Source organism: Canis lupus, chromosome X (assembly GCF_011100685.1).
Source record: "Canis lupus familiaris isolate Mischka breed German Shepherd chromosome X, alternate assembly UU_Cfam_GSD_1.0, whole genome shotgun sequence".
NCBI classification, from domain to species: Eukaryota; Metazoa; Chordata; class Mammalia; order Carnivora; family Canidae; genus Canis; species Canis lupus.
This window is the reverse complement of record NC_049260.1, coordinates 91,849,290-91,863,485: the sequence shown is the minus strand read 5'-3', so window position 1 is coordinate 91,863,485 and position 14,196 is coordinate 91,849,290.

Genomic DNA, 14,196 nt, shown 5'->3' with positions numbered 1-14,196 from the left:
TAAAGAGGTGTGCCCCTTGAGCTTCTTCTTTACTCAGGGACGAGGGCCAGGGCACTAGGGGTGCCATGAAGTGAGCTGCTGCTAATGAAAAACCATGGCTATGAAACGCCGGGAGTGAGGAGGACCCTGGGAGAAATGGTCCTTTCACCCGGGCAGCAGGCCCGCTCCCCCCATGGTTGGAGTGGACTTCAAGCCTTTGGGAGGGAGAACTAATTAGCAGCCTCAGACAGTGGAAAAAGAGAAAGCTGAGCCTTCAGGAAATAACCTGAAGCAAAACTGAGGGAGAGTCTCCTTCTAGCTCCACCCCCAGGCTCTCTTCCAGAGAAAGATGTGGCCCAGAGGTCCTAGGGACTGTATCTAGGGCCTCAGCCATCTTCCTGAGCCTTCCCAGGGGGTGCAGATCAAACCAGGGAGCCATACTCCCTAACTGTGGGGTGCAGTTGAGGCCTGACTTCCATCTCTAGCCTCTTCCCCCTAACTTCTGATCTTCTCTTAGCCAGGAAATTGGCACAACCTGGGATTTCAGAGTTCCTTAGGGAAAGGCGCTCTTTCCTCACCCCTCTCCTCCTGTTGGTCAACAGAAGTGGTTGAGTCCTTGCCCTTTGCAGTCCTGTCACCAGGGTCAGAGTGGGACAGGGGGAAAGACCCAAGGCCACACCAACTTGCAGAGGGCTCCCTTGAATGTCAGGCATGGCCAGGGCCACTCCCCAAAAACCAATCTAGAGCTCTCCTTCACAGCCCAGCCCGGTCCAAAACTCACCACCTCCAGGCAGCCTTCTTTTCTGTGTCTGCTGCCCACCCCACCCCACCCCACCCCACCCCCAGCCTGTCCTGAATTACAGTGACGTGTGTGGACATTGTCTAGCTCCCTGTGAGCACCGGCCACTGGGGAGAAACATCCGGACCTTCAAGGTTGTAACACCCATGGTGTCTTTGCTCGGGTAGGCGTTTGGCAAACGTTTGTTGACGGACTCCCAAGAGCTTTGCAGTCACTGTCACGATCGACGGCATCTCTCTTCTACCCACCTAGGGCTTGACCGTTGGCAAAGGGCCTTATCCTCCTTCCTCTCTCTCTCTTTAGATCCTCTCCACAGCCTCCCATGAAGTTCCTGCTCCTGTGGCTGGTGTGACGCTTGTGGTGCCGTGATGCCGAGCAGTGAGGGACCGCAGCCCCCAGGTGAGACCCTGCCTTGGCCCCGCACAGAGTGACTCGGCCCATCCCTGGTCTCCTAGTCCCAGTGTGTCACAGCCAGGCTGCACTGTGGGTGCTCAGCCGAGAGAAGCACCCATACAGGGGTGCCATCCCCTGCAAGAGCCCCAAGCCCTCAGGGGAAAGGTCCTCAAGCCCAGCACCTCCTGCTGTTTGTGGAAGCCATGGGAGGGGCGGGGGACCTACAGGAGTGCTGGTCTCTTGGGCCTAGACCTTGTCCCAGGAGAGTCACAGCACAGGCCCAGGACCTGGAGCCCAGTCCCTGGCAGTGGGATGGATCATCAAGCCGAGAGAGAGAGAGAGAGAGAGAGAGAGAGAGAGAGAGAACAGTGAGAGGAAGCAGGAAGCAGACTCTCTGTGAGCAGGGAGCCCACTGCGGGGCTTGATCCCAGGACCTCAGGATCATGACCTGAGCCAAAAGGAGAAGCTTCATGGACTGAGCCACCAGGCGCCCCTCGCCTCTTATCTGTCTACTATTTTCTCTCTTTGCCTCCTTACCCAGCTTAGAGTCCACCACTGACTTTTGTCATAAACACTCTGTGGCAGGTAGAGTATTGGCTGCTGCCAGGATGTCCACATCCTCATCTCCCCAACCCTGGGACTGTATTTAGGTTACATGGCAAAGGAGAATTCAGGTTGCAGATGGAATCAGGGTTGCCAGCATCGGAGGGATCTTGTTGCCTCCAGTAGATCCTCTGCACAGCTATCGGTGTGATTTAAAAAATATATATATATACACACACACCACAGATTCTTCCACTCCTTCTACTTAAAAGCCTTCACTGGCTCCTCATGGATTAAATTGGATACAAACCGCTTCTTCAACCCTGTAAGGCCCTGTGTGATCTGGCCTCTGCCTGCCACTGGTCTTCTAGTTTCTAAAAGGCGGGAAGCGCTTTCTCGCACGTGCAATTCCATCTGCTTGAGGTCAGCCCTGGTGGCGCCCTGGCCCTGGACTCCCGTGTGAGCTTGCATGGCCTGCGGTCTACACAAGGCCATGGAGCTGAGGCACACGGTGGGCTGAGATGGAGCTCACAGTCCGCTGTGGCAGCCTCGTGCCCAGCTGTGGGGTGGTAATTGCCCGGGGAAAGATCTTTATCTGGTGACCCTCAAGTGCCAGCGAGCACCTGGCCGAGTCAGACGGGCTCTGTGTGCTCGGAGGGCAGGTCATGTTCCTCTCAGACCAAAGGCACCGTTCGGGCTGGGGCAGGGCCTGCATCAGCCCTTCCCGGACCTGGCTTCTCCTTCTCCAAGTCTTGGCTCCAATGCCACCTGCTCAAAGAGGCCTTCTCCGACCTCTGTCGCTTTCTCCACCGCGGTAGATCTGTTTTCTTCATAGAGCTCATCAACGGTTTGAACGTACAGATTTGCTTGGCTCTCTTTCTCCCTGTAACCTCCGTGACTGTCGGGGGCAAGACCGTGTCTCCAGCACCCGATGCGCAGTCCTGCACTCAGAGGTGGCAGACAAAGGAGGAAAGTCCTAAGGAGCGGCGGCATGTACAGGCATGTACACCGAGCCAGTCCTCTCCACTACCGGAGGTCCGCACTCCGTCTGGGTGGCTCCGGCAGACACTCCGGATGCACTACCTAGACATGGCCACTGGGTGGGGAGACGTGACCATGTTTTGGACTAGAGATTGGGCTTTGTGACAGCTGGAGAAGACAAATCCGGTTTTGTGGTTTGGGGATTTTGTTGCCATTGTTTCGTTTTTCTTTGTTTGGCGACTCTGACCTCAGCCCACTCCAGGGGCGTTGGCTAGCCAGTGCCTTCAGGAAAGCTATAGTTCTGGGGTGTCCCCTGTCCCCCTTGGTTCACAATACAAGGACACCCACCTAGAGCTTCCCTCCCGTCTTCTAACCCACCCCCACAAAGCTTGGCCACCATCTTCTCACCTCTGGACCTCCTCTTGACCTCTTTTTCCCCAACTTTATCGAGGTAGGATTGCAATATAACAGTGTGCAGATTTGAGGTCTATAATGTGATGATTTGATATGCATATATATGGTGAAATGATTACATTCAATTATTAACCTTGTTAACTAACAAGTTAATGCTTCCAACATGTCACATCACTACCACTTTTTCCAGTGAGGATGTTTAAGATCTATTCTCTTAGCAATTTTCAAGTGTCTAAGGCAGGACTGTTAACTATAGTGACCATGCTATACGTTGCATCCCCAGGACTTACTCATCTTATAACTGGAAGTTTGTACCGTTTGATCAACATCTCCCTATTTCCCCACTCCCCAGCCCCTGGCAATCACCATGCTACTCTGTTTCTATGAGTTCAGCCTCTTTAGAGTTCACATAAGTGAGAGCATACAGTATTTGTCTTTCTCTGTCTGACTTTTTAAAATTATTATTCATGAGAGAGAGAGAGAGAGAGAGAGGCAGAGACACAGGCAGAAGGAGAAGCAGGTTCCATGCAGGGAGCCTGATGTGGGACTTGATCCTGAGACTCCAGGGCCACGCCCTGGGCCAAAGGCAGGCACTAAACCGCTGAGCCACCCAGGGATCTCCCTCTCTGTCTGACTTAATAGCACTTGGCATAATGCCCTCAAAGTCCATTCATGTCACAAATGGCAGGATTTCCCTATTTCTTTATGGCTAAATAGTATTCCACTGTATATATACCACATTTTCTTTATCTATTCATCCATTGATGGACACTTCGGTTATTCTCATGTCTTAGTTATTGTGAATAATGCTGCAATGAACGGGGGAGGGGTGCAGGATCTTTTTGAGATAGTGATTTTATTCACTCCAAATATATAGCCAGAAGGAGGATTGCTGGATCACATGGTAGCTCTAATTTTAACTCTTGGAGGACGCTCCATACAGTTTTCTGGAGCGGCTGCACCAGTTTGCATTCCCACCAATGGTGCACGAGGGTTCCCTTTCCTCCACAACCTCTCCAGTACTTGTCCTCTCTTATTTTTTTGGTGATGGCCATTCGAACAGGTGTGAAGTGATAGCTTCTTGCGGGTTTGATTTGCATTTCCCTGATGATTAGTGAGTGAGGTGGAACATTTTTTCATGTGCCTGTTTGACCATGTAGATGTCTTCCCTGGAAAAATGTCTAGTGAGGTCCTTTGCCCATTTTTAAATTAAACTGTTGGTGTTGTTTTTGTTTTGCTACTGAGTTTTATGAGTTCTCTGTATATTTTGAATATTAACTCCTTATCAGATATATGGCCTTCAAATTTCTTCTCCCACTCCATAGGGTTGCCTTTTCATTTTTCAATTGCTTCCTTTCCTGTGCAAAAGCACAGAGGCACTCTAAGATTTGATGTCATCCTACTTGTTGATTTTTGCTTTTGTTGTTTGTACTTTGGGTTCATATCCAAAAACTCATTGCCAAGACCAGTGTCAAGGAGGGGATTTAATTTCATTCTTTCACATGTGAATATCTAGTTTTCCTAACAACTGTTATTGAATAAACAATCCTTTCCTGATTGAATATTCTTGGCTCCTCTATCAAATATTAGATGATTGTATTTGGGTGGGTTTATTTCCGGGCTCTTGATTCTGTCCAATTGACCTCTGTATCTTCTCATGCAGGTACAACACTGTTTTGCTTACTGTCACTTTGCAATAAACTTTGAGATCAGGAAGTGTGATGCCTGCAGCTTTGTTCTTCTCTCTCAGGATTGCTTTGGCTCTTCGAGGTCTTTTGTAGCTTCATGTGAATTTTTTTAAAAAATTTATTTATTTATTTATGATAGGCACGCAGTGAGAGAGAGAGAGGCAGAGACACAGGCAGAGGGAGAAGCAGGCTCCATGCACCGGGAGCCTGACGTGGGACTCGATCCCCGGTCTCCAGGATCGCGCCCCGGGCCAAAGGCAGGCGCCAAACCGCTGCGCCACCCAGGGATCCCAGCTTCATGTGAATTTTAAGATTGTTCATTCCATTTCCGTGAAAAATGCGATTGGGATTTTAATAAGATTGCATCAGATCTGTAGCCCCACTTTTTTCCCCTTCTTTTCTGCTTTTTATTTTTTTAAATATTATATTTATTCATGAGAGATGCAGAGGAAGAGGCAGAGACATAGGCAGAGGGAGAATCAGGCTCCCCATGGGAGCTCGATGTGGGACTCGATCTCAGGACCTCCAGATCACTCCTTGAGCCAAAGGCAGACACTCAACCACTGAGCCACTCAGGCATCCCTCTTTTTTGCTTCTTTATCCCATCTTCCTCTTTTCCTGGGAACCTTTCTGTGCCTTGGTTTCCTTACCTGTAAAATGAGGATAAAGGTAGCACAGTGAGAGTCTAAGGACATACTGCATGCCAAGTCACATTGCTCTTACTCGGCATGCAGTGTGTTCATAGACTTTCACAGCATTGCTACCCTGACCCACATAGTAGTGGTAGCTACCTCGTTTAGGCAAACACATTTTATGAATGCCTATTTTCAAGAACATGCATCATGTAATGTGAGTTATACTTGAATAGTACTTGGGGAGAAAATCCATACATGCTGCTCCCCTGCCCTTTGCTGTCCATCAGGAACCAGCCTCTGACTGTACTAGATGGGGAAGGGGCAGAAGGGCTAACAAAAAGGACTAGAAAGTAGTGTTTTGTTTTCAGCTGACAATGGAGCTAATAGTAGTTCTTACTTCATGGACTTGTTGTATTTAATGCAAACCCTTAGGACAGAGCCTGGGACATAGATGAGCTCTAAGCACACAATTCCCACCCCTCAAGTAGCTACAAGTTCAGCTGGAAAGGTAAGACTCATGCAGGAAAATGCAATTAATAGTACGTGCCGCCACTTAGCACCATGCACGTAGACTGCACGTTAGTGTTGGGCTCTAAGACATGGTAGTGACCCAGACAGTCTTGGTATAACCTGAAAAGTGCCAGTGAGGTAGAGCAAACAATAAAGACACCAAGATCAGAGCAGTGAGAGAGCCTTCTGGGGGATAGAATAGTCAGAGATAGCTTCGTGGAAGGGGTACGGCTGTGGGCAGGGGCTGGGGAGATGGAGATGGGTCAATGCAATGGGGACAAGAGAATGTGGGCTTAGAGATGGAGATGCCGATGGGATGGAGAAGGAGGTCAGGCCTATCTGAAATGCACACGCGGAAGCCCCTGGCACGTGGCTTTCTGGGAAAACACTAAAATAAGAAAGAGAAGAGCATCTCTTAACACCCAGGAGCTAGGTTGATACCGTCAGCTAAGCCTTGGTGTTGCCAGGAGTTGGCCCGGCACTGGCAGCAACACGAAACTAGGGCTTGGTGTTCCACTGAATACCAACAATTTCACAGGACATCCATATTAGACAAGGCGACCCCACAACTATGATGAATCAAGACAAAAACAAGATGCTTGGGGCACGTGGGGGGCTCAACTGGTTGGGAAGTCTGCCCTTGGCCTGGGTCAGGATCCCAGGATCAAGCCCCACATCAGGCTCCCCGGTTGGCAGGAGTCTGACTCTCCCTCTCCATCTGACTCTACCTCAGCTCGTGCTCTCTCTCGCACTCTCTCGCTCGCTCGTTCTCAAATAAATAAAGAAAATATAGAAAGAAAGAAAGAAAGAAAGAAAGAAAGAAAGAAAGAAAGAAAGAAAGAAAGAAAGAAAACGAGGGATCTCTGGGTGGCTCAGTGGTTTGGCGCCTGCATTCGGCCCAGGGTGTGATCCTGGAGTCCCGGGATCGAGTCTCACATCAGGCCCCTGCATGGAGCCTGCTTCTCCCTCTGCCTGTGTCTCTGCCTCTCTCTATCTGTGTCTCTCATGAATAAATAATTTTTTTTAAAAAGAAAAAGAAAACAAGATGCTTCCCTAATGTCTGAACCCAGACAAAATATGAACATTGTCCAAACCACAGAGTGACCGAATCTCTCTCTCTCTCTCTCAGATAATATGAGTGACCACTGCTTCTTCACCAATTGCAGCTTCTGCTTCATTCTTATCTGCCCTCCCCCACCCCAGATAAAATTTACGGAAATAATAGTAACAATAATAACAATCACAGGATTGTTCTGCTTTCGGAGAGCACCCACCCTGGAGTGAACCACAGCTTCCTTTGACCTTCACCCAAGTCACCCAACCGAAACTTGAATTCTTACATATTAATACCTGTTTGGTGTGCTGCTGGTGTGTTTGGCTAGAGAATATTGACATTCTCACTTAAATGATTGAGGGCTGTGGGTGCAGACCCACCACCCAGTTTAATCTCAAAAATGCGCAGAAACAATTTAGGACACCTCTGAAACCAAAGCAGCCCCTCCTCATATGACAAAGCCTGGTGAATAAAATGACAGACGATCACAGGTGCTGCAGAGACAGAAGAAAGTCTTCTGGTGGCGACAAATCACAATCCCACAATCCACTGGGCAGAGCACTTTCTCTCTCTCTCTCTCTCTCTCTCTCTCTCTCTCTCAAAGATTTTATTTTATTTATTCATGAGAGACACACAGAGAGAGGCAGAGACACAGGCAGAGGGAGAAGCAGGCTCCGTGTAGGGAGCCGGATGCGGGACCTGATCCCGGGACTCCAGGATCACACCCCGAGCCGAAGGCAGATGTTCAACTACTGAGCCACCCAGGCGTCCCAGAGCACTTTCTCTTTACCTTGACCATGCCCCAGTTCAAGAAATGACCACACTTCTACCTGCTGCGGTCCCTACACCAACACCTGGATGGTAGCTTTGCACTTCCTAACAAGGCATTCATCCAAGACTGGGTTTTCTCTAATCTCTGATGAGGGGCCCAGGGGAGGTGGGTACAAGCTTGAAGTTGGTTAAATACAGAGCCCAACATGATCTGCTTATGGTCTTAGTGTCAGGAGAAAATTGCAGTTAATGCTCATGCAGGAGCCCTCTTATAGTTGTTTTTTGTTTTTTTGTTTTTGTTTTTTAAGTAGGCTCCACCTCCAGTGCAGAGCCCAACACAGGGCTCGAACTCACGACCCTGAGATCAAAAATCAGATGCTTAACTGATTGAGCCACCCAGGCGCCCTTGGAGCTATTTTTTATTTTTTAATTTTTTAAAAGATTTTTATTTGTTTATTCATGAGGGACAGAGAGAGGCAGAGACGCAGACAGAGGGAGAAGCAGGCTCCATGCAGGAAGCCCGATGTGGGACTTGATCCTGAGTCTCCAGGATCACACCCTGGGCTGAAGGTGGCGCTAAACCGCTGAGCCACCGGGGCTGCCCTGTAGCTATTTTTTAAATGCTTTATAGGGACATAGACATTGTGTTTATGACTCTGCTGGGCCTGTTCTCCATTGTTCCTGGATATTTGTTTGGTTCCAAACTGTAACCCACTGAGGTGGTGGAAGAGGCAGTATAACGGAAGTATCTGACACTAATCCTTGTCTCAGGGAGGGAACAAACTGACTGGTGAGCTGGCAAATCGTTGACAAACAGAACAAGAACACGGACACAGAAGAAAGTGCGAAATTACATGGTTCTTGGAACGCCATCTGAACTTGCCCCATAAATGCAAGAGGAATTCTCACAGCAAGATCTCACGGTGGGCCAGGTGAGTCCAGGAAGGCTTTGTGGAAGAAGAAGAAGGGAGGGTAAAATACAATTGAGATCAAAGGGTTTGAGGGAGGATGATGAATTTTATGCTTTCATTTATTTTTGGTATAGAGAGAAGTGGGATAATTAATTAATTTTGAGGGAATCCTACAAATACTCCTTTACAACAACTGGAGCCAACCCTGGGTGCGCTGGGAATGTTTCACTTTTTGCTGCAATCCTGGATCCTGGGAAATGTTGCCAAGTAGCTACCTGCACATTTCATCAAATATCAATTTTCTCACACCTGGAAAAAAATCATAGGATCACAAGCATGTAAAGACCTGCAGTTTTCTATTTGAAGGGGCTGCCAGGGGGAGTTCCTGTATCACTGACATCGGCCAGCTCCCCTGTCACAGATGACTGATACTTGTCCTCACTGATGCTATTTGTTGTCACTATATTTCTTTTTTTTAAGATTTTATTTATTTATTCACCACACACACACACACACACACACACAGAAAGAGAGAGAGGCAGAGACACAGGCAGAGGGAGAAGCAGGCTCCAGCAGGAAGCCCGATGTGGGACTCGATCCCGGGACTCCAGGATCATGCCTTGGGCTGAAAGCAGGCACTAAACCACTGAGCCACCCAGGGATCCCCATGTTGTCCCCATATTTCATTTCATTTTACTTTTTAAAAAGATTTTATTATTTATTCATGAGAGACACAGAGAGAGAGAGGCAGAGACACAGGCTGGGGGAGAAGCAGGTTCCCTGTGGGGAGCCTGATGTGGGACTCGATCCCAGGACCTCGGGATCACTACCTGAGCCAAAGGCAGGCATCCAACCATTGAGCCACCCAGGTACCCCACTATATTTTATTTTAGCAATTCTAATAGTGTGTGGTCATACTCTTATTTTTATTTATAACATTTCACATACTTTGTTCCCATGCTTCTCTGTGGTTCCCATAGTTCTCTGTGGTCTCATTTTTTCAATAGACACAGGATTCCATGTAGTGTGATTGTTTTTTAAAGATTTTATTTATTTATTTATTTGAGAGAGAGCATGCGAGCAGGGGGGAGGGGCAGAGGGAGAGGGTGAAGCAAGCTCCCCGATGAGAAGGGACCCTGTCCATGACCATGAGGGGCTCAATCATGACCTGAACTGAGGGGCAGATACTTAACCAACTGAGCCAGCCAGGCACCTCCGTGTAGTGTGATTTTCAAAATGTCTTTCTGATTGCAATGGTTTTCTTTTTTTAGGTGTTATTTCCTTTTTTTTTTTGATTGAAGTATAATTAGCATATGATATCATATGCGTTTCAGGTGTACCATGTATTGATTCAATAATTCTATACATTGGAGCACCTGGCTGGTTCAGTCGGTAGAGCATGCAATTCTCGATCTCGGAGTCATGAGTTCAAGCCCCACGTTGGGTGCAGAGATTACTTAAAAATAAAATCTTTTAAAAATAAATAAGTAAATAAAATAATTTTATACACTACTCAGTGCTCACCACCATAAATGTAGTTACCATCTGTCACCATGCCAGAATATTACAATATTAATGACTAAATTCCCTAGGCTGTACTTTTCGTCTCTGCAACTTATTTGCTTTATAACTAGAAGAATATAATTTTCTTTAGTTATACTAAAGATATATCTTTAGTGAAACAAAAGTGAAAACTTTTATTTCCAGCATGGTTGTTGACTTCATTTTTCAGTTGTGTTTTTTAAAATTTTATTTAATTATGGTAAGAACACAACATAAGATCTACCTTCTCAACTTTTTGAGAAGTGTACAATACATTACTATCAACTATAGGTGTGATATTGTACACCTGATATCTAGAGCTTATTCATCTTGCTTAATGGAAAATGTCTGCCCAGTGATTAGTGACTTCTCATTTCCCCCTGCCCCTAGGCCCTGGCAACTACCATTCCACTCTTTGATTCTATAAATTTGACTATTTTAGATACCTCATATAAATGGAATTCATGGTATTCATCTTTGTGGCTCGCTTATGTCACTTAGCATAATCATAATGTCTCCAACTCATCCATATTGTTGCATAGTGAAGAATTTCCTTCTTTTTTTTTTTTGAGGCTGAGCAGTGTTCCATTGTATGTTACCACATTTTCTTTATCCATGCACCTAGTTGCTGTGTTTTTTACTACTAATGTCATTCTTGATTTATGTTTTTATCTTACTTTCTTGGGCTATAGTCCTCATGAGAGAGAAAGAAAGGAGCTGTGTGTTTGTCACTTTCAGTATATGTGTCTAATTTTTCCCACAATATTTGAACTGTTTAACACATCCACCAACTGTGAAAATCAGTTTCTATTTGGCTACACAATTATCAAGAGTTATTGACTCTTTAAATTTGTTGCTGGAAAGTGCATTCATTCCTACTGTTATAGTTTTGCTTCTCGTGTATGTATAGGACACTTATATTATGTTGTAGATGCAACGTGCTTCCCATTTTATTTTTTAAATGATTACAAATATATATGCAAAAAAAGACTAGAAAAGATAATGGTGATTTCTGGGTAGTCGGATTCTGGGTAATTTTAATGTTCTTCTTTGTAACTTCTAATTTTTTAATCTTCTAGAATGAATGTATATTACTTTTAAGATCAGAAAAATATATCTTTAAGAAAAACCCATTATAGTACACAGGGAAAAGCATATTGCATAGTAAGCATAAACTAATGCTTATTGAAATGAAAAGATAAAATATTTTGCACATTTTATGGATTTTCATTTTTTGTTGTAAAATATAGGGTCATCAATGTACAGAAATCTGTTGCATTTCTACACACCAAAAATGAAGCAGCAAAAAAAGAAATCAAGTAATTGATCTCGTTTACACTTGCACCGAAAACCATAAGATACCTAGGAGTAGACTTAACTAAAGAGGTAAAAGATCTGTATTCTGAAAACTATAGAACACTTCTGAATTGAAGAGAACATGAAGAAATGGAAAAGCATTCCATGCTCATGAATTGGAAGAACAAACATTGTTAAAATGTCTATACTACCCAAAGCAATCTACACATGTAGTACAATCCCTGTCTAAATACCATCAGCATTTTTCACAGAGCTGGAATAAACAATATTAAAATTGGTACTGAACCATAAAAGACCCTGAAGAGCCAAAGCAATCTTGAAAAAGAAAAGCAAAACTGGAGGCATCACAATTCCAGACTTCAAGCTATATTACAAAGCTGTGATCAAGACAGTATGTTACTGGCACAAAAACAGACACATACATCAGCGGAACAGACCAATAAACTCAGAAATGGACCCTCAACTCTATGGTCAGCTAATCTTTGACAAAGCAGGAAAGTATATCCAATGGAGAAAAGACAGTCTCTTCAACATATAGCATTGGAAAAACTGGACAGCCACATGCAGAAGAATGAAACTGGACCACTTTCTTACACCATACAAAAAATAAATTCAAAATGGATGAAAGACCTTAATGTGAGACAGGAAACCATCAAAATCCTAGAGGAGAACACAGGCAGCAATCTCTTTGACCTTGGCCACAGCAACTTATTACAAGATACATCGCCAGAGGCAAGGGAAACAAAAGCAAAAATGAACTATTGGGCCTTTGTCAAGACAAAAACCTTCTGCACAGCAAAGGAAATAGTCAACAAAACTAAAAGGCAACCTATGGAATGGGGGAAGGTATTTGCAAATAACATATTAGATAAAGGGTTAGTATGCAAAGTCTATAAAGAACTTATCAAACTCAACAGCCAAAAAACAAAAACAAATAATCCAGTTAAGAAATGGGCAGAAGATATGAATTGACATTTTTCCAAAGAAGACATCCAGGTAGCTAAAAGATCCAGAGATGCTCAACATCACTCATCATCAGGGAAACGAAAATCAAAACTACAATGAGATACCATCTCGCACCTGCCAGAATGGCTAAAATTAACACCACAGGAAAAAACAGATGTTGGCAAGGATGCAGAGAAAGGGCAACCCTCTTATACTGTTGGTGGGAAGGCAAACTGATGCCACCACTCTGGAAAACAGTATGGGGGTTCCCCCAAAATAGAACTACCCTATGATCCAGCAATTGCACTACTCGGTATTTACCCAAAGAATACAATAATACAAATTCAAAGGGGGTACATTCACCCCAATGTTTATAGCACGATTATCAACAATAGCCAAACTATGGAAAGGGCCCAACTGTCTACCGACTGATGAGTGGATAAAGATGTGGTGTGTGTGTGTGTATATATATATATAATGTAATATTACTCAGCCATTGAAAAAGTGAAATCGGGATCCCTGGGTGGCGCAGTGGTTTAGCGCCTGCCTTTGGCCCAGGGCGTGATCCTGGAGACCCGGGATCGAATCCCATGTCGGGCTCCCGGTGCATGGAGCCTGCTTCTCCCTCTGCCTATGTCTCTGCCTCTCTCTGTGTGTGTGTGACTATCATAAATAAATAAAAATTAAAAAAAAAGAAAAAGTGAAATCTTGCTATGTGCAATGACATGGATGGAGCTAGAGTGTATTATGCCAAGTGAAATAAGTCAGTCAGAGAAAGACTGTATGATTTCAGTCATATGATGAATTTAGGAAACAAAACAGATGAACATAGAGGAAGGAGAAAAAAAGAGAGAGGAAAACAAACCATAAGACACTGTTAATGATATAGAACAAACTGATGGAGTGAGGTAGATGGGGGATGGGTATTTAGGAGGGCACTTTTTGTGATGAGCACTAGGTGTTATATGTAAGTGATGAATCACTAAATTCTACTCTTGAAATCACTATTGCACTACATGTTAACTAACTAGAATTTAAATAAAAATTTGGAGGGAAAAAAATCCCAAAACAATCAAAAAGTCCCCCAAAACAATAAAAATTTAAAAATGTAGGGTCAAATTCTGTTTATCTTTTTATGCATGTAGATTCTATCTTTAACATTTTAACTTCATTTCATTTTAACGTGATTTATCTTCAGTATAATATGAGTCACATTTTAAATTTTTGATCTTGTTATTTTGCTTTGTGTTTAGCACAGTCACTGCCATCAATATCCCTAGCATCAAAATAACATATGGACTAGAAAGTCAAAAGTGGGTATGAAATGACTTAGAATGACAAATTGTTCCTACATAGACGTATTTTAGTTTTATTTCATGTGCCTACTCGACATTGAAGGAACATGCTTACATAATACATTTTCAAGTCTATTAAAATGCCCCTTGTAGAAAAAACTGAACTTTTACTTAATCTTTTAAAAGGTAATAATGTCAAATATTTGAAATACAGCTAATGGTAATTATGAAACTGTGAACTGGAAAGAACATTTCTGTATAGGACTTAGAATTTCTGTGCTTTGTAATTAAAAATACTCCATTTGAACTGTGATAAATTTAACATTCTTAAAGAAAGTTAACTCTGATTACAGCTATTAAACATATTTTCTTTTAAAAATATTCTTTAACATTTGGACGTATCATCTTTTCAATTAGTA